At 40.5% G+C, this 26,000-nt stretch overlaps 1 protein-coding gene across 1 annotated transcript in view; it reads right to left on the minus strand.

Annotated features, from left to right (window-relative positions):
* LOC126080896 (membrane-spanning 4-domains subfamily A member 4A-like) overlaps positions 1–26,000 on the minus strand; it is a 382,640-nt gene that overhangs the window by 201,286 nt on the left and 155,354 nt on the right. The gene's annotated exons all lie outside the window — the stretch shown is intronic.

Consider the following 26,000-nt stretch of genomic DNA (forward strand, 5'->3'; position numbering starts at 1 on the left):
AACCGTATTAAATATTTATGCACCCAATGACAGGGCTGCAAGATACATAAAACAAACTCTGACAGCACTGAAAAGTGAGATAGACAGCTCCACAAGTATAATAGGAGACTTCAACACAACACTTTTGGTGAAGGGCAGGACATCCAGAAAGAAGCTCAATAAAGACGCAGAAGATCTAAATGCCACAATCAACCAACTTGACCTCATAGACATATACAGAACACCCCACCCGACAGCAACCAAGTATACTTTCTTTTCTAGTGCACATGGAACGTTCTCTAGAATAGATCACATATTAGGTCATAAAGCAAGCCTTAGCAGAATCCAAAACACTGAAATTATAGAAAGCATCTTCTCTGACCATAATGACATTAAAGTAGAAATCAATAACAGAAAAAGCAGGGGAAAGAAATCAAACACTTGGAAACTGGACAATACCCTGCTCAAAAAAGACTGGGTTATAGAAGACTTTAAGGATGGAATAAAGAAATTCATAGAATCCAATGAGAATGAAAACCCTTCCTATCAGAACCTTTGGGACACAGCAAAAGCAGTGCTCAGAGGTCAATTTATAACAATAAGTGTACACATCCAAAAAGAAGAAAGGGCCAAAATCAAAGAATTACCCCTACAACTTGAACAAATAGAAAGAGAGGAACAGAGGAAACCCTCGAGCACCAGAAGAAACCAAATAAAAATTAGAGCGGAAATAAATGAAACGTTGTTGTTGTTCTTAGGTGTCATTGAGTCGGTTCTGACTCATAGAGACCCTACAGATAACAGAACGAAACACTGCCCCTTCCTAAGCCATCCTTACAATCCTTGTTATGCTTGAGCGCCTTGTCGCAGCCACTGTGTCAGTCCACCTCATTGGGGGTCTTCCTCTTTTCCACTTACCCTGTACTCTGCCAAGCATGATGTCCTTCTCCTGGGACTGATCCCTCCAGACAAATTTAGGAGCCCTAATACTTGGCCTAAACAGTTTTAATACATGGCCTAAACAGTATACAAAACATTACTAACAATGCAGAAGAGACACTAGATGCCTGGGAACTCCTAATAATCAAACACCTAAGCTCATCCAAATTCTTCACCAAAAGAGTAAAAAAAATTACCTACAGACAGGGAAAAAGTTTTTAGTTATGACATTTCCGATCAGTGTCTGATCTCTAAAATCTACATGATATTGCAAAAACTCAACTACAAAAAGACAAATAACCCAATTAAAAAATGGGCAAAATATATGAACCGGCACTTCAATAAAGAAGACATTCAGGTAGCTAACAGATACGTGAGGAAATGCTCACAATCTTTAGCCATCAGAGAAATGCAAATCAAAACTACAATGAGATTCCATCTTACCCCAACAAGGGTGCCATTAATCCAAAAAACACAAAATAATAAGTGTTGGCAAGGTTGTGGAGAGACTGGAACACTTATACACTGCAGGTGGGGATGAAAAATGGTACAACCACTTTGGAAATCAATTTGGCACTTTTTAAAAAGCTAGAAATAGAACTACCATATGATCCACCAATCCCTCTTCTTGGAATATATCCTAGAGAAATAAGAGCCTTTACACGAACAGATATATACACACCCATGTTCATTGCAGCACTGTTTACAATAGCAAAAACACGGAAGCAACCAAGGTGCACATCAACAGATGAATGGATAAATAAATTATGGTATTTTCACACAATGGAATACCACGCATTGATAAAGAACAGTGATGAATCTGTGAAACATTGCACAACATGGAGGAATCTGGAAGGCATTATGCTGAGTGAAATTAGTTAGTTGTGAAAGGACAAACATTGTATAAGTCCACTCTTATAAGAATTGCAGAAATAGTTTAAACAGAGGAGAAAATATTCTTGGATGGTTACAAGAGGGAGGAGGGAAGGAAGAAGGGAGAGGGGTATCCACTAATTAGATAGTAGATAAGAACTCTTTTAGGTGAAGGAAAAGACAACACACAATACAGGAGAGGTCAGCACAGCTGGACTAAACCAAAAGCAAAGAAGTTTCCTGACTAATATGAATGCTTCGAAGGTCAGCAAGGCAGGGGCTGGGGTTTGGGGCCATGGTTTCAGGGGACATCTAAGTCAATTGGTATAATAAAGTCTACTAAAAAAAATCAGTGGGTCTCATTTAGCCTTACTTTAGTGCAAGACGCTTCTTCCTAGTCTTAGTCTGGAAATTCAGCTGAAAGCTGTCCTCCATGGGTGACCCTGATGGTATCTGAATACCGGTGGCATGGCTTTCAGCATCACAGCAACATGCAAGCCCCCACAGTATGACAAACTGAAGAAGGACCCGGTAGTCTACTTCTGAAAAGCATTAGCCAGTGAAAACCTTAGGAATAGCAGCAGAATATTGTCTTATATAGTGCTGGGACATGAGCCCCCCAGGTTGGAAGGCACTCGGAAGATGACGGGGGAAGAGCTGCCTCCTCAAAGTAGAATCGACCTTAATGACCCAGGTGGAGTAAAGCTTTTGGGACCTTCATAAAAAACTACAAATATCCATTAATAACTGGAACCTGGAATGTACGAGGTATGAATCTAGGAAAATTGGAAAACGTCAAAAATGAAATGATAATGCATAAAAATCCATATCCTAGGCATTAGTGAGCTGAATGGGACGGGTATTGGCCATTTTGAATCAGACGATCATATAGTGTACTATGCTGGGAATAACACCTTGAAGAGGAATGGTGTTGCATTCGTCGTAAAAAGAACATTCCAAGATCTATCCTGAAGTACAATGCTGTCAGTGATAGGATAATATCCATACTCCTACAAGGAAGACCAGTTAATAAGACTATTATTCAAATTTACGCACCAATCACTAGGGCCAAAGATGAAGAAATAGAAGATTTTTATCAGCTGCTGCAGTCTGAAATTGATCAAACATACAATCAAGATGCATTGATAATTACTGATGATTGGAATGCTAAAGTTGAAAACAAAGAAGAAGGATCAGTAGTTGGAAAATACGGACTTGGTGATAGAAACAATTGGGGGAGATCGAATGATTGAATTTTGCAAGACCAACAACTTCTTCATTGCAAATACCTTCTTTACCAACATAAACATACACATGGACCTCACCAGATGGAACACATAGAAATCAAATTGACTACATCCATGGGAAGACATGATGGAAAAGCTCAATATCATCAGTCAGAACAAGGCCAGGGGCTGACTGGAACAGACCATCAACTGCTCATATACGATTTTAAGCTGAAAATGAAGAAAATCAGAGCAAGTCCACGGGAGCCAAAATATGACCTTGAGTACATCCCACCTGCATTTAGAGACCATCTGAGGAATAGATTTGATGCATTGAACACTAGTGACTGAAAACCAGACGAGTTGTGGAATGACATGAAGGACATCATCCATGAAGGAAGCAAGAGGTCTTCAAAAAGACTGGAAAGAAAGAAAAGACCAAGAGGGATGTCAGAGGAGACTCTGAAACTTGCTCTCAAACGTCAAGCAGCTAAAGCAAAAAGAAGAATTGATGAAGTAAAAGAACCAAACAGAAGATTTCAAAGGGTGGCTCAAGAAGACAATGTATTATAACGACATGTGCAAAGAGTTGGAGATGGAGAACCAAAAGGGAAGTACATGCTCAGTTTTTCTCAAGCTGAAAGAACTGAAGAAAATATTCAAGCCTCGAGTTACAATAGTGAAGGATTCTATGGGGAAAACATTAAAAGAGGCAGGAAGCATCAAAAGAAGATGGAAGGAATACACAGAGTTATTATACCAAAAAGAATTAGTAGATGTTCAACCATTTCAAGAGGTAGCATATGCTAAGAACCGATGGTGCTGAAGGAAGAAGCTTCTCACACTGTTTTATTTGCATTAGTCCTAGTTATTTTCATTATAAGTTTTTTGCTAGACATTATCTTATCGTACTTTCAGTACTTACAACAAGCCTGCATGTCAGTCAGTTATTAAAATTGTGTAATAGTTATGGAAACTCTTAGTCAGAAAGTGTGTTATGAATGGAAATAATGCACATTTTGCATATATGGTATTGTAGAGTTAGTTCTGAAGAAATATTTGCAGTTATAATTATTACTAAGGTGAATTCACACAGTGGGAAGCTATAGAACCAGGATCTGACACAGCTATTTCAGAATATGAAGCTTTAGGAACAATTCCCTAAGTTCTGCCACCACTTCCTAACCCATCCTATTTGCCTCCTAACAATGGAAGCTTCATGTCTCAGTTTATTCAGACTGAGAGGCAGCTGTATGTGATTGCTGTTGTTGTTGCTAGGTGCCCTTATTTTGGTTCCAACTCATGGCAACCCTATGTACCACAGAATGAAACACTGCCCAGTCCTGTGCCATCCTTACAATCGTTGTTATGTTTCAGTCCATTATTGCAGCCACTGTGTCAATGCATCTTGTTGTGGATCTTCCTCTTTTCTGCTTACCCTGTACTTTACCAAGCATAATGTCCTTCTCCATGGACAGATCCCTCCTGATAACATGTCCAAATTATGTAAGATACGGTCTTGCCATCCTTGCCTCTAAGGAGCATTTGATTGTACTTATTCCAAGACAGATTTGTTTGTTCTTTTGGCAGTCGTTGGTATATTCAATATTCTTGGCCAATACCACAATTCAAAGGCGTCAATTCTTCTTTGGTCTTCCTTATTCATTGTCCAGCTTTCACATACATAGGATGCGATTGAAAAAACCATGGCTTGGGTCAGGCATACCTTAGTTTTCAAGATGACATCTTCCCTTTTCAAGACTTTAAAGAGGCCCTGTGCAGTAGAGTTGCCCAATGCAATGTGTATTTGGAATTCTTGACTGCTGCTTCCATCGCTGTTGATTGTGGATCCAAGTAAAATGAAATCCCTGACAACTTCAGTCTTTCCTCCATTTTTCATGATGTGGCTTATTTGTCCAGTTGTGAAGATTTTTGTTTTCTTTATTTTGAGGTATAATTCATCCTGAAGGCTGTGATCTCTGATCTTCATCAGTAAGTGCTTCAAGTCCTCTTCACTTTCAGCAAGCAAGGTTGTGTCATCTGCATAACGCAGGCTGTTAATAAGTCTTCCTCCATTCCGAAGCCCCATTCCTCTTCATATAGTCCAGCTGCTAGGATTAGTTGCTCAGCATACAGACTGAAGAGGTATGGTGAAAGGATACAACCCTATGCACACCTCTCCTGATTTTAAATCAGGCAGTATCCCTTCTTTCTCTCTGAACAACTGCCTCTTCATCTATATACAGGTTCCTCATGGGCACAATTAAGTGTTCTGGAATTCCCATATTTTTGCAATATTATCCAAAATTTGTTATAATCCACATAGTCGAATGCCATAGCATAGTCAATAAAACACAGGTAAACGTTGTTCTGATATTCTCCTTTTTCATGTGGGATTCATCTGACATCAGCAATGATATCCCTGTTTCCACTTCCTCTTCTGAATCTGGCCTGAATTTCTGGCAGTTCCCTGTTGATATACTGCTACAGCTGCTTTTGAATGATCTTCAGTAAAATTTTGCTTACATATGATATTGTTAGATAATTTCTGCATTTGGTTGGGTCACCTTTCTTGGGAATAGGCATAAATATGGATCTCCTCTAGTCGGTTGGCCAGGTTGTTGTCATCCAAATTTATTGGTGTAGATGAGTACTTCCAGCACTGCATCCATTTTTGAAAACATTTCAATTGATATTCCACCAATTCTTGGAGCCTTGTTTTTGGCCAATGCCTTCAGTGCAGCTTGGACTTCTTCCTTCAGTACCATTGGTTCCTGATCATATGCTTTGTCTTGAAATAGTTGAACGCCAGTTAATTCTTTTTGGTATAATGACTCTGTGTATTCCTGCCATCTTCTTTTGATGCTTTCTGGTTCATTTAATATTATATTCTACTGCCGGGGATGACAACTTGAAGAGGAATGGTGTTGGATTCATTATCAAAAAGACCATTTCAAGATCTATTCTGAAGTACAATGCTGTCAGTGATAGGATAATATCCATATGCCTACAATGTAAAAAAACAAAAACAAAAACCAAGCCTGTTGACATCACCACTGGGGTTTCCACTTCTGCAGTGAAGACCAGTTAATATGTCTATTATTCACATTTAAGCAGCAAACACTAAGGCCAAAGATGAAAATATTGAAGACTTTTACGAGCTTCTACAGTCTGAAATTGATTGAACATGCAATCAGGATGCACTGATAATTATTAGTGATTGGAATGCCAAAGTTGGAAATGAAGAAGGATCAGTAGCTGGAAAATATGGCCTTGGTGATAAAAACAATGCTGGAGATCGCATAATGGAATTTTGCAAGATGAATGAATTCATCATTGCAAATAGCTTTTTTTCACCAACGTAAACAGTGACTATGCACATGGACCTCACCAGATCGAATACACAGGAATCAAATCTAGTATATCTGTGGAAAGAGATTATGGATAAACTGAATGTCATCAGTCAATACAAGGCCAGAGGCCAACTGTACAATAGACCATCAGTTGCTCATATGCAAGTTCAAACTGAAACTGAAGAAAACCAGAGCAAGTCCACAAGAGCCAAAACATGACCTTCTGCATATACCACCTGAATTTAAAGGCCATCTCAAGAATAGGCTTTACGCTTTGAACGCTAATGACCGAAGAGCAGACGAGTTGTGGAATGACATCAAGGACATCATCCACGAAGAAAGGAAGAGGTCATTGAAAAGATAGGAAAGAAAGAAAAGACCAAGATGGCTGTCAGAGGAGAGTCTGAAACTTGCTGTTGAACATCGAGCAAATAAAGCAGAGGGAAGAAATGATGAAGTAAAAGAACTGAATAGAAGCATTAGGTGTAGCATTAGCTGTGTAGTTCAGCCTCAGAAGAGGTCTGGCCATTTGCTCGTAAAGGTGTCTTAGTCATTTAGTGTGCTATAACAGAAATACCACACGTGGATGTATTTTAAAAAGAGAAATTTATTTTCTCACAGTCTAGTGGCTAAATATCTGAATTCAGGGTATAAGCTCCAGGGGAAGGCTTTCTCTCTCTGTCAGCCCTGGAGGAAGTTCCTTCTCCTCAATCTTTCCCTGGACTAGGAGCTTCTCCAAGCAGGAACCCTGGGTCCAAAGGATGGGGTCTGCTTTCACTGTTTCTTTCTTGGTGATACGAGGTCCCTGAACTCTCTACTTGCTTCCCTTTCCTTTTATCACTTGTAAGATAAAAGGTGGTATAGGCCACACCCCAGGGAAACTCCCATTACATTGGATCAGAGATGTGACCTGAACAAGGGTGTTTACCCTGTTGTAATCCTCTTAAACTACAGGAACAGATAATGATTTATAATACATAGGAAAATCACAAAATGGAGGACAACCACACAATAGTGGGAATCATGGCCTCACCAAGTTGACACATATATTTGGGGGGCACAGTTCAATCTATGACAAAAGATCACAGCCTTTAAAACTCTATGCACAGGTGGAGCCAAGATGGCAGAATAGACAGACGCTTCCAGTGAGCCCTCTTTACAAAAAAGATCTGAAAAAACAAGTGAAACGAGTACATTTGTGACAACGTGTGAGCCCTGAGCATCACAGGCAAGCTTAGACAATGAACTGAGGGGCGGGGGTGGAAGAGACCATTCGGAAGTGGAGAAGAGTTATCAGACCTGAATCACGGGGAGCCCTCAGGCACCATTCCTGGAGCGGCAGTGGCAGTGGGCTGGTACTAGCGTTCAGCCGCAGTTTCCTCAGGGAGAAGCAGCCAGCCACACAGCCTACTCACACCTCTGGAAACTGAGGAGAAGGATGCTCTTAGCAAAAGCTAAGTACTTGCGTATATTTTACCGCGCCCCACCACCCCCAAGCCAGCTTCAGCAGCTGAATCCCTGGGCCTGAGGTAGAACCTGGTGAGCACCTAGAGCCATCGTCCCGGCCTTGGGAAGGAAAAAATTTTTAACTGGGGGGAAAAGATAATTTGCTAGCTCCATTAACGAGGGGAGCTCAGGACAGAAGCAGCTCCTGTCCAGGCATAAACCGTCCATGGCTGTTGATTGTGGATCCAAGTAAAATGAAATCCTTGACAACTTCAATCTATTCTTTGTTTATCATGATGTTGCTCGTTGGTCCAGTTGTGAGGATTTTTTTTTTCTTTATGTTGCATTGTAATCCATACTGAAGGCTGTGGTCTTTGATCTTCATTAGTAAGTGCTTCAAGTCCTCGTCACTTTCAGCAAGCAAGGTTGTGTCATCTGCATGACGCAGGTTGTTGAAGAGTCTTCCTCCAATCCGATGCCCTGTTCTTCTTCATATAGTCCAGGTTCTCGTATTATTTGTTTGTTCAGCATACAGATTAAACTTACCCAGGTTCCAGATTTTTCAAGGTCAACCGGCCTTGGTGCTGAAGCACAAGGAAAAGATCCTCCAGATTTCCACCCCGAACAGCCAGAGAAAACCTCCAGGCTTTCTAGGTATGGCTGGTTTTTGCAGGATTTAGAGCCTGAACTTCAATTTCATAACAAAGCCTCTCTACAAAGCCACCTGAGGAAAGGACTCTGGCCCTTTCAAATGGACAGCCAGGGATCAGCAATCCTTCTTGAAAATCAAGGAAAACCTTGCCTCTGCCCCAGCACTCAGACTCCTGGACCTGAGAAATCCCACGAAATGGGGGGAGTTGCAGCACAGGTCTTAACTGAACAACTTGGTCCTTGAAAAAGATCAGTAGCATATTTTTTAAACTTCTAGATCCAGTGCCTCAGGGATGACTGGCCTGTCTTAGGGGAGTAGCAGTGACTTGCCTCCTTTAACTGAAGCTGAAAGTTTACCTGAAGTCAGCCTGTGACCTGGCTTGTGCCTGATCCAGTTCTCACCATACTGGAGCAGAACACACACTCTGGCTAACAGCAGGCTGAATGACCTGCAACCAAGCCCAGCTCCTGGACCATCCAGAGGCCACATTCAAAGTAACTTCTACCCTGAACACAGCCAGCCTGTTACCAACAAACCCTGCAGGTGAACCGGCTCATGACTGCCTCCAAACCACTGAAGAACTCTATTCCCGTTGACAGACTTGTCCAACCAGCCTATTTCAAAAATAGAACTTAACCTTCTCTATCTTCCAAAAACAGCCCCAAATTACACTATTAGAGATCTCAAACAAATAGTGGAATGGAAAGCAACAATAGATTTTCATGAATGGCCCTTGTAAAACAGAGAAAACACCAGAAGCTACAAAACATCTCCTTAATGAAATCATTCCCAGGTTCAGCGTGCGTATAACGATGGAAAGTGACAGCAGGTCTCACTTCACCTCACAAATTACAAAAAAAAAGTCTCTAAACTTTAAGAACCAAGTGGAATTTACACTCAGTCTAGGGACCACAGTCAAGCGAAAAAGTTGAAAAGAAATCACACCCAAAAAAAACCAAATTGCCAAAATCTGTCAAGAAACAAAAATACCATGCCCTAAGCTTTTCCTTAGCCATCTTAGGAGCATGGGTACCCCCCACCCCAGAAGTGGTCTCAAATTGAGCCCTTTGAAAATTCTGTATGGAAAACCATTTCTTAAAATTACTTGCCTTCAACCAATACTCCAGTTTCGGTCACCAGGGAGCTTGCTCTCCAAAAATATTTGTTGTCTCTGTCTGGTGTCCTATCTTCTGTTCACAGGCAAGCTCTCAGCCTTCAGAAATAATCTGTTGATGCCCACCTTCACCCACTTTGCCTGGTGGCCAAGTTCTGCTGAAAATCCGGAAAGTGGAGCCCCTTGAACCCCAGTGAACTGCATCGTACACTGTTCTTCTAGCCCCCCCCTTGGCAGCTAAACTCAAAAACATCAAGCTGGTGTGCATCACACTCGCCTCAAACCTGCACCATCTCCAGAAGATCCTTTGCAACAAGAAAAACCTCAACAAAACAACTAGACCTACGAGCCTGTGCAGGACTTAAAATATCTGTTTAAAAAGAAAAACAGACTAATGTCTAACCTGTGCCACTCCAACCGGGAGACCCTCCCTCTGGATTGTTCTCTTAATGTTTACATCGCCTTTACTGTCTTGGCAATCATTGTGTGCTTCCTTCTCTTTTTACAGCAGCTAAAAACTCCATCCGATTTGTGGTCTTAGATACATTCCCTGTTTTCCAGTTTCCACTGGCTCTGGCTCCTTGTCACTCCACTTATAATTTTTTTACTAATCTATCTGTTTTTGCTCTGCCTGTTATACTGTCTTACCAGGTTCATTCAAAATCGTCTAGCAGCTGTGAACATCATGATGCTTCAGGTGACTGACTGCGTTCCCCTTAACTCAATAAACCTCAGATCGTACAGTGCACAGGCTTACACTGGTCAGCAAGTTCAAAAGTTCCAAGGTTATGGGCCAGCACCTACATAACGAACTATCTTCAAGATTGAAAACCCTGAAAACCAGAGGAGAGAATGTAACAGACAGGGTTAAACTGTTCCTGCTCCTACCATCGCCCCACCCCCAGACCTGTGAGTTCCTGATAAGACATTTCTGTGTAACACCAAGACATCTTCTTAACTGCTTCTCTGCTTGAGGCAGCTTAGCTACTCACCAACTGACCCCCTGCATTTGGACATAAGCAATAAGCCTCAAAGGCGGCCTTAGATAAATTTCATGTGTCATGCTCCTCAGCAGTCATATTGCAGCCCCACTGCTCCCACATATATGTTAATTAATTCCTGAAATTGCCTGCCTAGCCCCAGAAACTTCATGAATTATGCGAAGTTCCCTATCCCAAACCCATAACTACCCTAAAACCCCCAACCTCCAGGAGCTTGATTTGAGGCTTAGTCTCTGAGCTCCTTGCTTGAATGGCCTGCAATACAGTCCACTTTCTCTTTCCCAAATTCCTGGTGCCTCTCAAATGACTTGAGCAGTCACACCGAGAAGGACCCATTCCCATCAGTTCAAAAATTCTGATGACCAAAATGGGACCTTTATTTTGCTTCTAACATAGGCTACCTGGTTCCTGGGAGCACCTCTGGCCACTGGGTATGACCACCTCCCCTCAGGGCACAGCAGCTATTTTCTTCAGGAGGTGACAGCAGAAAGGACCTTCACAGCCAGGGCTGCACTGGGAACCATGGTGACCTGCTTTTTTTAAGATGGAGAAATGAACTTCTAGGTAAGGATCTTAATCTGGTAAGTGCTGTCACAAGCACAGAAGGGCTTCTGAGGGGATGAGTGCCTTAGGAGCCAGGGGCAAGCCCAAGAGAACTGTTGTGAGGAGAATAAACAAAGTGATCTTAGAAGTGCCTTACCTTCTATCCCGGCTCCAAGAAGAAGGGGACTGAGCTATGACCATTATGAAAACTATAGTTATAGTTACGTGGCCTCAAGAGCAACTAAAACTGCCATAGATTAAAGTATTGCCTGATCTCATCCTGGCCCCTGTTCTTTTAGGGACTCAGCAGTTAGAGCTTTGGGCGTAGCAGAGGACCCCCAAAACCCAGTGCAGTAGAGGACAAGTGGGGAAATTTTCTTTTCCAATCCCCAATTTTCCCAAAATAATCACCAAAGTCCATGTTCTTGGACCTCCCAATGGCAAGCCACCATCATAATGCCTTGAAAATATATGTCTTAGAATACATTAGGTTTGTTCTAGGACAGTGCTTTTCTTCAGTCTCAAAAATGTCTAGTATACTATGTGATGGAAGTAAAATTCATAACAGCCTATATGACTCTGGTGAACCTGAGCGCACTCTGTGACCCCATCCCATATCTTTGAGCTTGCTGCCAAGTTTTCTATGAGACTGTTTTTGCCTGGAGGTAAGAGCCCCATATGTTTCCCACTGAAAACTTAGAGACATTCTTTTTTGCTGCACTATTCAATACAGTTGTCACTAGCATACATGAAACAGCTTATATTTAAAGTAGTAATAAAAAAAATCAGTTATTCAATCATGCCAGCTGCACAATTCTTCAATACCTACATGTGGCTACTGTATTGGGTAATAAAGATATAGTGAAGTTCTATTATCTGAGAGGGCTCTATTAGATAGTCCTGGTTTAGTGTTCTGGTGTCAAGGTGGGTGTTCTGAATAATAAGCTCTAAAGCATAATGAAAGGAGACATTGTCAATGGCCTGGATATTCCCTAAAACTTCCCTGTTGCTTTCAGAAGATTTTTGCAACAATGGTTGTGGCACTCCCACATTTGACCCCTAACTTCAAACCGCTGTTGTAGTGTTGGGTTGAGTGAAGACTTAGCAAACCCTTGCAGATTAGAAACATCTTCTCCCTAGAATCCCACTTTTCTCCCCATGCCTCTCCCATGTCTGTTTTTCCCTGGAAAGAATAAAAGGAGGGTGGTTATCTTAACCAATACAAATAACTAATGATAACAACTAGGACTCAAGAGTTTATCCTCAACCCTACAGAAGCATTAGTTTTCAGGTATGGTAGCAGGAATGATGCAATATGAGTCCTCACACAAATAGCCTTTTGACTGGATTTTTTTGAGTGATAATGTCTGAAACAGATGTGCTCAAACAATAAACCCACAACAAGGAGACCATCAAGTTTTTATAACATTGTCAGCTTTTTGGCCTTGAAGATCTAAATCTGAAGGCCAGTTACCACCAAAAGGGCATCATGAGGAGGAAGAACTTTTCTAGAATAGATTCCTAGAAACTTGTCTAGGGTATATTACAATAATCTGAAGGCATGCAGTGATTTGGGCCACAGTGTTGGAGAATGTGTTCTGGAGAGGGATATGGAAGATACAGCCTCAACTCTTAACTACCAAATAGCTCCTCTCGATCTCAGTGTCCAACTCTGCAAAGCAGCAAGATGGCCCTTGAAGAGTTCTTTCTATGTTTCATTTGGTTATATAAGGATGAGAGTTATAGTTCTCATACTCTCCAAAGTTAAGTGGCTTTTTTTCTGTGATGATTCACAGAGACCCAGAGATGAGAAACTACTCAGAAAAGAGGGAAAAAGTCAGGTTAGTTTGTATGTGCAGATGTAGCAACAATACTAGTCTCATGGTGTTTAAGGAAAACTACTGTGGGGAAAGCCCTGGTGAACCAAGGAACAATGATGAAAGTGCCATCTGAACACATATGTCCTTCTACTCATATTAATCCAGTGCCGTCAAGTCGATTCCGACTCATAGGGACCCTATAGGACAGAGTAGAACTGCCCCATAGAGTTTCCAAGGAGCTCATATAGCATTCAGAAAAGTGAGTGCAAAGGAATGCATGATCACCACTCCATCCCAGTAAACAAAATCAGTACATTAAAAGTCAGGAAAGAATTGTTTTTTAAGTGAGGGAAGATTGTTTTGAAATCAGCAGTTATCTAGAGAAGGGCATGAGAACAATAGTATGGGAAAAGAAATGAAAGGGAGCAGCTAACAAATATGGGAAGACAGAAGCAGATCTCAAGCTGGTAGCTCCACGGGCTAGGGTATACTGATAAGGACAAGGATGAATGGCAAAAGATTCTAAGGCTGTGTTCAGAAAAATGGAAAAAATTCCTACTGCTCCCGAAGTATGCATGACCTAATAGGCTTGGAGCAGCTAATAAGAGAAAATTGTTTGACAATGGAAAAATTGGATAAAACAGTGAGAAAAAAGTTGGTGTTCTAGTGGTCCCAGAAATTTAGGCCTGTAGAAATAAACGTTTTTTCTTAAAAAATGGGCTAGATGCATCCTCAAGTGTGGGCTGTGCTTATTAACTTGCTTCCAGAGAGCAGACCAGGAAAAGAAGAGGGAGAGAAGTAACTTTACAGTGGAGAAAACTGGCAAATACTATGTTGACCAGGTGGTCAAATTTAACTTCACCGGTAAGAACTCATGTTGATAGCATGCACAGTTGATTGATGAATTGATGAAAATGGCATTTTACCTTTGTATTCTTACAGCCAAAAACCCATCATCTTAATCTAAACATGAGAAAAACATCTGATAAACCCAACTTGAAACACAGTACAGGTAGTCTCTTGGTTGTGAAAGAGATCCATTCCTGAGTGTGTCTTTAAGAATTTGTATGTAAGTTGGTATAGGTGCATAAGTTTCTCTTTTAGCCTTATTTTAGTACTAGAAAAGCCTGAAAGCCTTTTCAATGATATAAAAGCTGTGCATACAGCAAGTAAAGATGATTGTGATGAAGAATTTGTTGTGAGTAGGGTTTGTTTCAATTGTTTAAAAGTGAGGATAAATTATGTAACATTAACAGGTAAGCATGAGTTGTCCATAAATCAGACTTTCTTAACCCAGGGATTGTCTGTATACAAAATAACATAGTCCTCCACAAAATTATCAATATTATCAAAGACAAGGAAAGTCTGAGAAACTATTACACTCTAGAAGAATAGCAACAGATACAACCACTAAATGTAATGTGGTATTCTTGAGGTGGGGCCAAGACGGCGAAATAGCCGGATGCTTCCGGCAATCCCTCTTACAACAAAGACCCAAAAATAAATAAATAAATAAGTGAAATGATTATATTTATGACAAGCTGGGAGCCCTGAACATCACAGGCAAAGTTAGAAAACGGACTGAGTGGCAAGGGAGGGAGAGGTGGTTCAGAAGCGGAGAGGAGTTGCTGGATCTGAATCACTGGGATACCTCAGGCACCATTCCCAGGTGTGGCTGTGGTACGCTGGTAGTAGCATTTGGCTGCAGTTTTCTCAGGGAGAAGCAACCAGTGGCACAGCCTAATCACACCTCTGGAACCAGAGAATAACGGTGTTCTCAGCAAAAGTTAAGTACTTGCGTATATTTTAACATGCCCCACAGCCCCAAGCCAGTTTCAGTGGCTACTAACTTCCCTGGGCCTGAGATAGGTCCTTCTGAGCACCTGGGGCCATTCTCCAGGCCTTGGAGAAGGAATAAATACACAACTGCGGAAAAAGACAATTTTCTAGCTCCACTAACCCCAGAAGTTCAGGCCAGAAGTGGCCCCTGTCCAGGCATAAATGGTCCATGGATTTGAATACTTTTCCCCCTGCATGGACTTGTGTGGGTCTATTTCAGAATAGGTCTTTGTTGGCAGACTACAACTATTTCAGCTGTGCAGTGGAGAAGGGGGTGTTTGATGTTTGACACTGCTTTGCCTATTAAACAGGGTCCTCATTTACCCACATCAGGGGCCTAAGGACTGGTGGCTCCACTCACATCACCCAGCCACCCATGACAGGGGTCCAAGGATAACTGGTGACTTCCAGTCATAACAACCAAAAACATTAGGTGCCCATGGTCTTTGTGCAGAACCCACCCACTTGTGTGATCTAGGGAAGATGGCTGAGCTTTCCCCAGAGACACTTAGGGGATAAGTCTCAGCCCCCCACCTTGTTCAGAGTGTGGCCCCCTGCTGCAACCAGGTATGGGTATCTACACCAATCACCCATACCCCTCTAAGACTAGGACAGAGCCCATACCACACGCTTGATGATCGGCTACCTGAGCTGAATCCATAAAAGAAAAGTAAATGGACTCCTAGACTGATATACCTGATAACAGCTCTAGTCATCTGGTGACAGAACGTCTGAGCTTCAATGGTGAAAATAATCAAGCAAGCTCACTCAAGCAACCCATGTGGGCATATCAAAACAGAACAAAGCAAGAAGCTAGCATACAGTAAGCAAACATAAAAAAACTAATACAATTCTTTACAGATATCTCGAGAAAACAGTCAATATCAAATCACATAACAAACACACCATGATCCCTTCAACAAGCTCTCAGAACAAAGAATCAAGGAATCTTCTAGATGAAAGTGCCTTCCTAGAATTACCAGATGCAGAATACAAAAGATTAATATAAAGAACCCTTCAAGACATCAGGAAGGAGATCAGGCAATACCTAGAACAAGCCAAGGGACACTCAGATAAAAGAGTTGAAGAAATTAAAAAGTTTCTTAAGAACATAATGAAAAATTTAATAAGCTGCAATAATCCATAGAGACAGCAATCAGAAATTCAGAAGGTTAACAATCAAATTATAGAAATAGACAATTCAATAGAAAGTCAGAGGAGCAGAATTGAGTAAATAGAAAGCAGAATTTCTGAACTTGAAGATAAAGCACTAGGCACCAATATATTTGAAGAAAAAACAGATAAAAGAATTTAAAAAAATGAAGACACCTTAAGAATCATGTGGGAGTCTACCAAGAGAAATAACCTACGAGTGATTGGAGTACCAGAACAGGGAGGGATAACAGAAAATACAGAGAGAATTGCTGAAGATTTCAGGGCAGGAAACTTCCCTGATATCGTAAAAGATGAGAACATCTCTATCTAAGTTGCTCATCAAACTCCACATAAGGTAGATTTTAAAAGTAAGTCACCAAGACATATTATAATCAAACTTGCCAAAACCAAAGATGAAGAGAGAATTTGAAGAGCAGATAGTGGTAAACAAAAAGTCACCTATCAAGGACATTCAATAAGAATAAGCTTGGACTACTGAGCAGAAATCATGCAGGCAAGAAGGCATTGGGACGACTTATATAAAGCATTGAAGGAAAATAATTGCCAGCCAAGAATAATATATACAGCAAAACTGTCTCTCAAATATGAAGGTGAAATTACGACATTTCCGGATCAACAGAAGTGTAGGGAATTCATAAAAACCAAACCAAAACTACAAGAGATACTAAAGGGAGATCTCTGGGTAGGAAATCAATAATATCGGGTATCAACCCAAGACTAGAACACTGGACAAGGCAATCAGAGGTCAACCCAAACAAGGAAATCACAAAAATAAATGGAGATAAAATATAGCTAAAGACAGGGAAGTTATTAAGTAAAAGAAGACAACATTAAAACAATAAAGAGGAACTGAGAAATGTACTCATACATCTTCCGTATGGAGAGGAAGACAAGACGATATAAAGAAATAAAATTTAGATTTAAACTTAGAAAATTAGAGGTAAATATTAAGGTAACCACAAAGGAGCCAAAGTATCCCATACATTGAAATAAATGCAAGAAAAAAATAGAGACTCAGCAAAAACAAAATCAACAGCAAATAAGAGGAAAAGGCAAGATATAAAGATAAACTACTCATCACATAAAATTAAGTGGGAAAAAGAAACTGTCAACAGCACACAAAAAAAGACATCAAAAAGACAGCACTAAATTCATACCTATTTGTAATTACGCTGAATGTAAATGGACTAAATGTACCAACAAATAGAGAGTGGCAGGATGGATAAAAAACACCATCTTTCTACATGCTGCGTACAAGGGACACACTTTAGACTTAGAGACACAAATGAACTGAAACTCAAAGGATGGAAAAAAAATATATCAAGCAAACAACAATTAAAAAAGCAGGAGTGAAAATATTAATTTCAGACAAAATAGATGTTAAAGTCAGATCCCCCATAAATGATAAGGAAAGACACTATACAATGATTAAAGGGACAATACACGAAGAAGATATAACCATATTAAATATTTATGCACTCAATGGCAGGGCTGCAAGATGCATAAAACAAACTCTGACTACATTGAAAAGTGAGATAGCTCCACAACTATAGTAGGAGACTTCAACACACCACTTTCGGTGAAGGACGGGACATCCAGAAAGAAGCTCAAAAAAGACACCAAATATTTAAATGCCGTAATCAACCAACTTGACCTCATAGACATATACAGAACACTCCACCCAACAGCAACCAAGTATACTTTCTTTTCTAGTGTGCATGGAACATTCTCTAGAACAGACCACATATTAGGTCAAAAAGCAAGCCTTAGCAGAATCCAGAACATTGAAATATTACAAAGCATCTTCTCCGACCATAAGGCCATAAAAGCAGATATCAATAACGGGAAAAGAAATCAAACACTTGGAAACTGGACAATACTCTGCTCAAAAAAAGACTGGGTTATAGAAGACATGAAGAATGGAATAAAGAAATTCCTAGAATCCAATGAGAATGAAAACACCTCCAATCAGAACCTTTGGGACACAGCAAAAGCAGTGCTCGGCAGGCAATTTATATCACTAAATTCACACATACAAAATGAAGAAAGGGCCAAAATCAAAGAATTATCCCTACAACTTGAACAAATAGAATGAGAGCAACAGAAGAAACCTTCAGACACCAGAAGAAAGCAAATAAAAATTATAGCAGAATGAAATGAAATGTTATTGTTATTGTTGTTAGGTGCCGTTGAGTCGGTTCTGACTCATAGCGACCCTGTGCACAACAGAATGAAACACTGCCCGGTCCTGAGCCATCCTTACAATCCTCGTTATGCTTTAGCTCATTGTTGCAGCCACTGTGTCAATCAACCTCATTGAGGGTCTTCCTCTTTTCCACTGACCCTGTACTCTGCCAAGCATGATGTCCTTCTCCTGGGACTGACCCCTCTGGACAAATTTAGGAGCCCTAATACTTGGCCTAAACAGTATACAAAACATTACCAACAATGCAGAAGAGAAACTAGATGCCTGGGAACTCCTAATAATCAAACACCTATGCTCATCCAACTTCTTCACCAAAAGAGTAAAAAAATTACCTACAGACTGGGAAAAAGTTTTTAATTATGACATTTCCGATAAATGTCTGATCTCTAAAACCTACATGACATTGCAAAAACTCAACTACAAAAAGACAAATAACCCAATTAAAAAATGGGCACTTCAATAAAGAAGACATTCAGGTAGCTAACAGATACATGAGGAAATGCTCATATCACTAGCCATTACACAAATGTAAACCAAAACTACAATGAGATTCCATCTTACTCCAACAAGGCTGCCATTAATCCAAAAAACACAAAATAATAAATGTTGGCGAGGTTGTAGAGAGACTGCAACACTTATACACTGCTGGTGGGGATGTAAAATGCTACAATCACTTTGGAAATCGATTTGGCACTTCCTTAAAAAGCTAGAAATAGAACTACCATATAATCCAACAATCTCTCTCCTTGGAATATATCCTAGAGAAATAAGAGCTTTTACACGAACAGATATATGCACACCCATGTTCACTGTGGCACTGTTCACAATAGCAAAAACATGCAAGCAACCAAAGTGCCCATCAACAGATGAATGGATAAATAAATTATGGTATATTCACACAATGGAATACCACGCATTGATAAAGAACAATGATGAATTTGTGAAACATTGCACAACATGGAGGAATCTGGAAGGCATTATGCTGAGTGAACTTAGTTGCAAAAGGACAAACATTGTATAAGACCACTCTTATGAGGACTGCAGAAATAGTTTAAACAGAGAAGAAAATATTCTCTGATGGTTACAAGAGGGGGGAGGGAGGGAAGAAGGGAAAGGGGTATTCACTAATTAGATAGTAGATAAGAGCTATTTTAGGTAAAGGAAAAGGGCACACACAATACAGGAGAGGTCAGCACAATGGGACTAAACCAAAAGCAAAGAAGTTTCCTGACTAAAATGAATGCTTCGAAGGCCAGCAAGGCAGGGGCTGGGGATTGGGCCATGGTTTCAGGGGACATCTAAGTCAATTGGCATAACAAAGCCTATTAAGAAAACATGAATGGGTCTCACTTAGCCTTACTTTTTTTTTTTTAGTGCAAGACCCTTCTTCCTAGCCTGTCTTAGTCTGGAAGCTCAGCTGAAAGCTGTCCTCCATGGGTGAGTCTGCTGGTATCTGAATGCCCGTGGCATAGCTTTCAGCTTCACAGGAACATGCAAGCCCCCACAGTACGACGAAATGAAGAAGGGCCCCGTAGTCTACTTCTGAAAAGCATTAGCCAGTGAAAACCTTAGGAATAGCAGCAGAATATTATCTTATATAGTGCTGGGACATGAGCCCCCCAGGTTGGAAGGCACTCAGAAGATGACTGGGAAAGAGCTGCCTCCTCAAAGTAGAATCGACCTTAATGACCTGGGTGGAATAAAGCTTTTGAGACCTTCATTTGTTGATATGGCATGACTCAAATTGAGAAGAAACAGCTGCAAATATCCATTAATAACTGGAACCTGGAATGTGCGAAGTATGAATCTAGGAAAATTGGAAATCGTCAAAAATGAAATGGAACGCATAAAAATCCATATCCTAGGTATTAGTGAGCTGAAAGGGACTGGTATTGGCCATTTTGAATCAGACGATCATATGGTCTACTATGCTGGGAATGACACCTTGAAGAGGAATGGTGTTGCATTCATCATAAAAAAGAACATTCCAAGATCTATCCTGAAGTACAATGCTGTCAGTGATAGGATAATATCCATACTCCTACAAGGAAGACCAGTTAATAAGACTATTATTCAAATTTACACACCAATCACTAGGGCCAAAGGTGAAGAAATAGGTTTTCATCACCCGCTGCAGTCTGAAATTGATCAAACATGCAATCAAGATGCATTGATAATTACTGGTGATTGGAATGCTAAAGCTGGAAACAAAGAAGAAGGATCAGCAGCTGGAAAATATGGTCTTGGTGATAGAAACAATTCAGGAGGTCGAATGATAGAATTTTGCAAGACCAGTGACTTCTTCATTGCAAATACCTTCTTTACCAACATAAATGGTGAACATGGACCTCACCAGATGGAATGCATGGAAATCAAATTGAATACATCCGTGGGAAGACATGATGGAAAAGCTCAACAAGGCCAGGGGCTGAGTGTGGAACTGACCATCAATTGCTCATATGCAAGTTCAAGCTGAAACTGAAGAAAATCAGAGCAAGTCCAAGAGAGCCAAGATATGACCTTGAGTATATCCCATCTGAATTCAGAGACCTTCTGAAGAATAGATTTGATGCATTGAACACTAGTGACCACAGGCCAGACGAATTGTGGAATGACAGCAAGGACATCATCCATGAAGGAAGCAAGAGGTCATTGAAAAGACAGGAAAGAAAGAAAAGACCAAGATGGATGTCAGATGAGCCTCTGAAACTTGCTCTCAAACGTTGAGCAGCTAAAGCAAAAGGAAGAAATGATGAAGTAAAAGAACCAAACAGAAGATGTCAAAGGGTGGCTCGAGAAGACAAAGTAAAGTATAATGACATGTGCAAAGAGCTGGAGATGAAGAACCAAAAGGGAAGAACATACTCAGCTTTTCTCAAGTTGAAAGAACTGAAGAAAAAATTTAAGCCTTGAGTTGCAATAGTGAAAGATTCTATGGGGAAAATATTAAACAACACAGGAAGCATCAAAGGAAGGTGGAAGGAATATACAGAATCATTATACCAATAAGAATTAGTTGATGTTCAACTATTTCAAGAGGTAGGATGAGATAAGAACCAATGGTACTGAAGGAAGAAGCTTCTCACACTGTTTTATTAGCATTAGTCCTAGTTATTTTCATTATAAGTTTTTTGCTAGACATTTTCCTATCATACTTTCCATACTTACAACAACCCTGCATGTCAGCCAGTTATTAAAATTCTGTAATAGTTATGGAAACTCTTAGAAAGTATGTTATGAATGGAAATAATGCACACTTTACATATATGATATTGTAGAGTTAGTGCTAAAGAAATATTTGCAGTTATAAGTATTACTAAGCTGAATTTACACAATGGGAAGCTGTAGAACCAGGATCTGACCCAGTTATTTCAGAATCTGAAGCTTTAGGAACAATTCACTAAGTCCTGCCACCACTTCCTAACCCATCCTATTTGCCTCCTAACAATGGAAGCTTCATGTCTCAGTTTATTCAGTCTGAGAGGCAGCTGTATGTGATTGCTGTTGTTGTTGTTAGGTGCCCTTGTTTTGGTTCCAACTCATAGCGACCCAACGTACCACAGAATAAAACACTCCCTGTCCTGCGCCATCCTTACAATCATTGTTATATTTCAGCCACTGTGTCAATGCATCTTGTTGTGGGTCTTCCTCTTTTCCGCTTACCCTGTACTTTACCAAGCATAATGTCCTTCTCCATGGACAGATCCCTCCTGATAACATGTCCAAATCGTGTAAGATACAGTCTTGCCATCCTTGCTTCTAAGGAGCATTCTGGTTGTACTCATTCCAAGACAGATTTGTTTGTTCTTTTGGCAGTCCTTGGTATATTCAATATTCTTTGCCAATACCACAATTTAAAGTTGTCAATTCTTCTTTGGTCTTCCTTATTCATTGTCCAGCTTTCACATATATAGGATGCGATTGAAAATACCATGGCTTGGGTCAGGCATACCTTAGTTTTCAAGATGACATCTTCCCTTTTCAAGACTTTAAAGAGGCCCTGTGCAGTAGAGTTGCCCAATGCAATGTGTATTTGGAATTCTTGCCTGCTGCTTCCATCGCTGTTGATTGTGGATCGAAGTAAAATGAAATTATTGACAACTTCAGTCTTCCCTCCTTTTATCATGACGTGGCTTATTGGTCCAGTTGTGAGGATTTTTGTTTCTTTATGTTGAGTTATAATCCATACTGAAGATTGTGATCTCTGATCTTCATCAGTAAGTGCTTCAAGTCCTCTTCACTTTCAGCAAGCAAGGTTGTGTCATCTGCATAACGCAGGTTGTTAATAAGTCTTCCTCCAATCCGATGCCCCATTCTTCTTCATATAGTCCAGCTGCTAGGATTAGTTGCTCAGCATACAGACTGAAGAGGTATGGTGAAAGGATACAACCCTATGCACAACTCTCCTGGTTTTAAATCAGGCAGTATCCCTTCATCCTGTCTGAAAAACTGCCTCTTCATTTACATACAGGTTCCTCATGAGCACAATTAAGTGTTCTGGAATTCCCATATTTTTGCAATATTATCCAAAATTTGTTATAATCCACATAGTCGAATGCCGTAGCATAGTCAATCAAACATAGGTAAACATTGTTCTGATATTCTCCTTTTTCATCTGGGAATCATCTGACATCAGCAATGATATCCCTGTTTCCACTTCCTCTTCTGAATCTGGCCTGAATTTCTGGCAGTTCCCTGTTGATATACTGCTACAGCTGCTTTTGGATGATCTTCAGTAAAGTTTTGCTGCATATTATATTGTTAGATAATTTCTGCATTTGGTTGGGTCACCTTTCTTGGGCATAGGCATAAATATGGATCTCCTCCAGTCGGTTGGCCAGGTTGTTGGCACCCAAATTTATTGGTGTAGGTGAGTACTTCCAGCACTGCATCTGTTTTTGAAAACTTTTCAATTGATATTCCACCAATTCTTGGAGCCTTGTTTTTGGCCAATGCCTTCAGTGCAGCTTGGACTTCTTCCTTCAGTACCATTAGTTCCTAATCATATGCTTTGTCTTGAAATAGTTGAATTCCAGCTAATTCTTTTTGGTATAATGACTCTGTGTATTCCTGCCATCTTCTTTTGATGCTTTTGGGTTCATTTAATATTATATTCCACTGCCAGGGATGACAACTTGAAGAGGAATGGTGTTGGATTCATTATCAAAAAGACCATTTCAAGATCTATTCTGAAGTACAATGCTGTCAGTGATAGGATAATATCCATACGCCTAGAAAAAAAAAACCAAAACCAAGCCTGCTGACATCACCACCGGGGTTTCCACACCTACAGTGAAGACCAGTTAATATGTCTGTTATTCACATTTAAGCACCGAACACTAAGGCCAAAGATGAAAAAATTGAAGATTTTTACGAGCTTCTACAGTCTAAAATTGATTGAACATGCAATCAGGATGCACTGATAATTATTAGTGATTGGAATGCCAAAGTTGGAAATCAAGAAGAAGGATCAGTAGCTGGAATATAGGCCTTGGTGATAGAAACAATGCTGGAGATCGCATGATAGAATTTTGCAAGATGAATGAATTCATCACTGCAAATAACTTTTTTTTAAACAGTGACTATAGACATGGACCTCACCAGACAGAATACACAGGAATCAAATCTACTCTATCTGTGGAAAGAGATGATGGAAAAACTGAATGTCATCAGTCAATACAAGGCCTGGGGCCAACTGTACAATAGACCATCAATTGCTCATATGCAAGTTCAAACTGAAACTGCAGAAAACCAGAGCAAAGCCACAAGAGCCAAAACATGACCTTCCATATATACCACCTGAATTTAAAGATCATCTCAAAAATAGATTTGACGTTTTGAACGCTAATGACCGAAGAGCAGACGAGTTGTGGAATGACATCAAGGACATCATCCATGAAGAAAGGAAGAGGTCATTGAAAAGATAGGAAAGAAAGAAAAGACCAAGATGGCTGTCAGAGGAGAGTCTGAAACTTGCTGTTGAACATCGAGCAACTAAAGCAAACGGAAGAAATAATGAAGTAAAAGAACTGAATAGAAGTATTAGGTGTAGTATTAGCTGTGTAGTTCAGCTTAGATCTCTTTTTCCTGCACCGCTGTCAGCCCTCAGACTCCCCAGTTTGCATAATGGCCTGAGAATATATGAAGATACAAGCACTCTGCCCCCAATGATTATGTGACTTTGGGTGATTCACCAAAATCATGCTGTTAGAAAACAGCAGAAATGGTTAAAACCAGATATGCTTTTGTCCTGCGCATTCTGTTTCCAAAATGCTCTTGTGTATCTTAACTGTTCTCAAGGAGCTTCCAGGCAAATAACCCTCCTAATATGGTCACAGCAATGGAGCTATGAGCTGAGTCTCTCTGCATTGTCTAACTGTCCCTGTGAACCAACCTGTGAGTTCCAACAGCACTCTCAGAAGCCTCCTGGAGACTTTAGCTCTGTGGTCTCTTACCATTCAGGCAGCATTTCATCTCCTGAAACCCCTAGCTCTTTCTTAGTCCAATGTTTACAAATACACAGGATGTCATGTGTATGATATGTACAGATTGCAGTTTTGTGAACTGTGCCTCCAATTCCCTTTTACTGAACTCCTAGCATCTCCAGGCATATCAGAAATAGAAACAACTAATGACTGGAAGGAAATGGAAGTCATACAGCTCTATGAGTGAATTGTCATCCCAATACTTACTATTTCAGTGTTATTAGGTTAAGTCTGCATTCTTCTTGGAGCTTCATTTTCTTAATATGTTAGATAGGATAACAATACTGACTTGGAGAGTTCCTGACAAGAATGCAATACAAAAGACCTATACAGCTTCCAAGGAGTATTCAAAAATATAGAGCTAAAAGTGGCTGGGTAACATCAATGGTTAAGCACTCCACTACTAGCTGAAAGGTTTGTGATTTGAACCCATCCAGAGGTGCCTCAGAAGAGGCCTGCCATATGTGCCTCAGAAGAGGTCTGGCGATTTGCTTGCAAAAGGTGTCTTAGTCATTTAGTGTGCTATAACAGAAGTACCACATGTGGATGTATTTAAAAAAAAAAATTATTTTCTTACAGTCTAGTGGCTAGATGTCTGAATTCAGGGTGTAAGCTCCAGGGGAAGGCTTTCTCTCTCTGTCAGCTCTGGAGGAAGATCATTCTCCTCAAACTTTCCCTGGACTAGGAGCTTCTCCAAGCAGGAACCCTGGGTCAAAAGGATGGGTTCCCCTTCCAGTGCTTCTTTCTTGGTGATATGAGGTCCCTGAACTCTCTACTTGTTTCCCTTTCCTTTTATCTCTTGTGAGATAAAAGGTGGTGTAGACCACACCCCAGGGAAACTCCCATTACTTTGAATCAGAGATGTGACCTGAACAAGGGTGTTTACCATTTTGTAATCCTCTTAAGCTACAGGCACAGATAATGATTTATAATACATAGGAAAATCACAAAATGGAGGACAACCACACCATACTGGGAATCATGGCCTCACCAAGTTGACACATATATTTGGGAGACACAGTTCAATCCATGACAAAAGATCACAGCCTTTAAAACTCTATGCACAGGTGGAGCCAAGATGGCAGAATAGACAGACACTTCCAGGGAGCCCTCTTTACTGAAAAGACCCAAAAAAAACAAGTGAAACAAGTATATTTGTGAAAGCCTGGGAGCCCTGAGCATCAAAGGCAAGCTTAGACAATGAACTGAGGGGTGGGGGCGGAAGAGACCATTCGGAGTGGAGAGGAGTTATCAGACCTGAATCACAGGGAGCCCTCAGGCACCATTCCTGGAGCGGCAGTAGCAGTGGGCTGGTACTAGCGTTCAGCTGCAGTTTCCTCAGGGAGAA

The sequence above is a fragment of the Elephas maximus genome, chromosome 7, assembly GCF_024166365.1.
Source record: "Elephas maximus indicus isolate mEleMax1 chromosome 7, mEleMax1 primary haplotype, whole genome shotgun sequence".
NCBI classification, from domain to species: Eukaryota; Metazoa; Chordata; class Mammalia; order Proboscidea; family Elephantidae; genus Elephas; species Elephas maximus.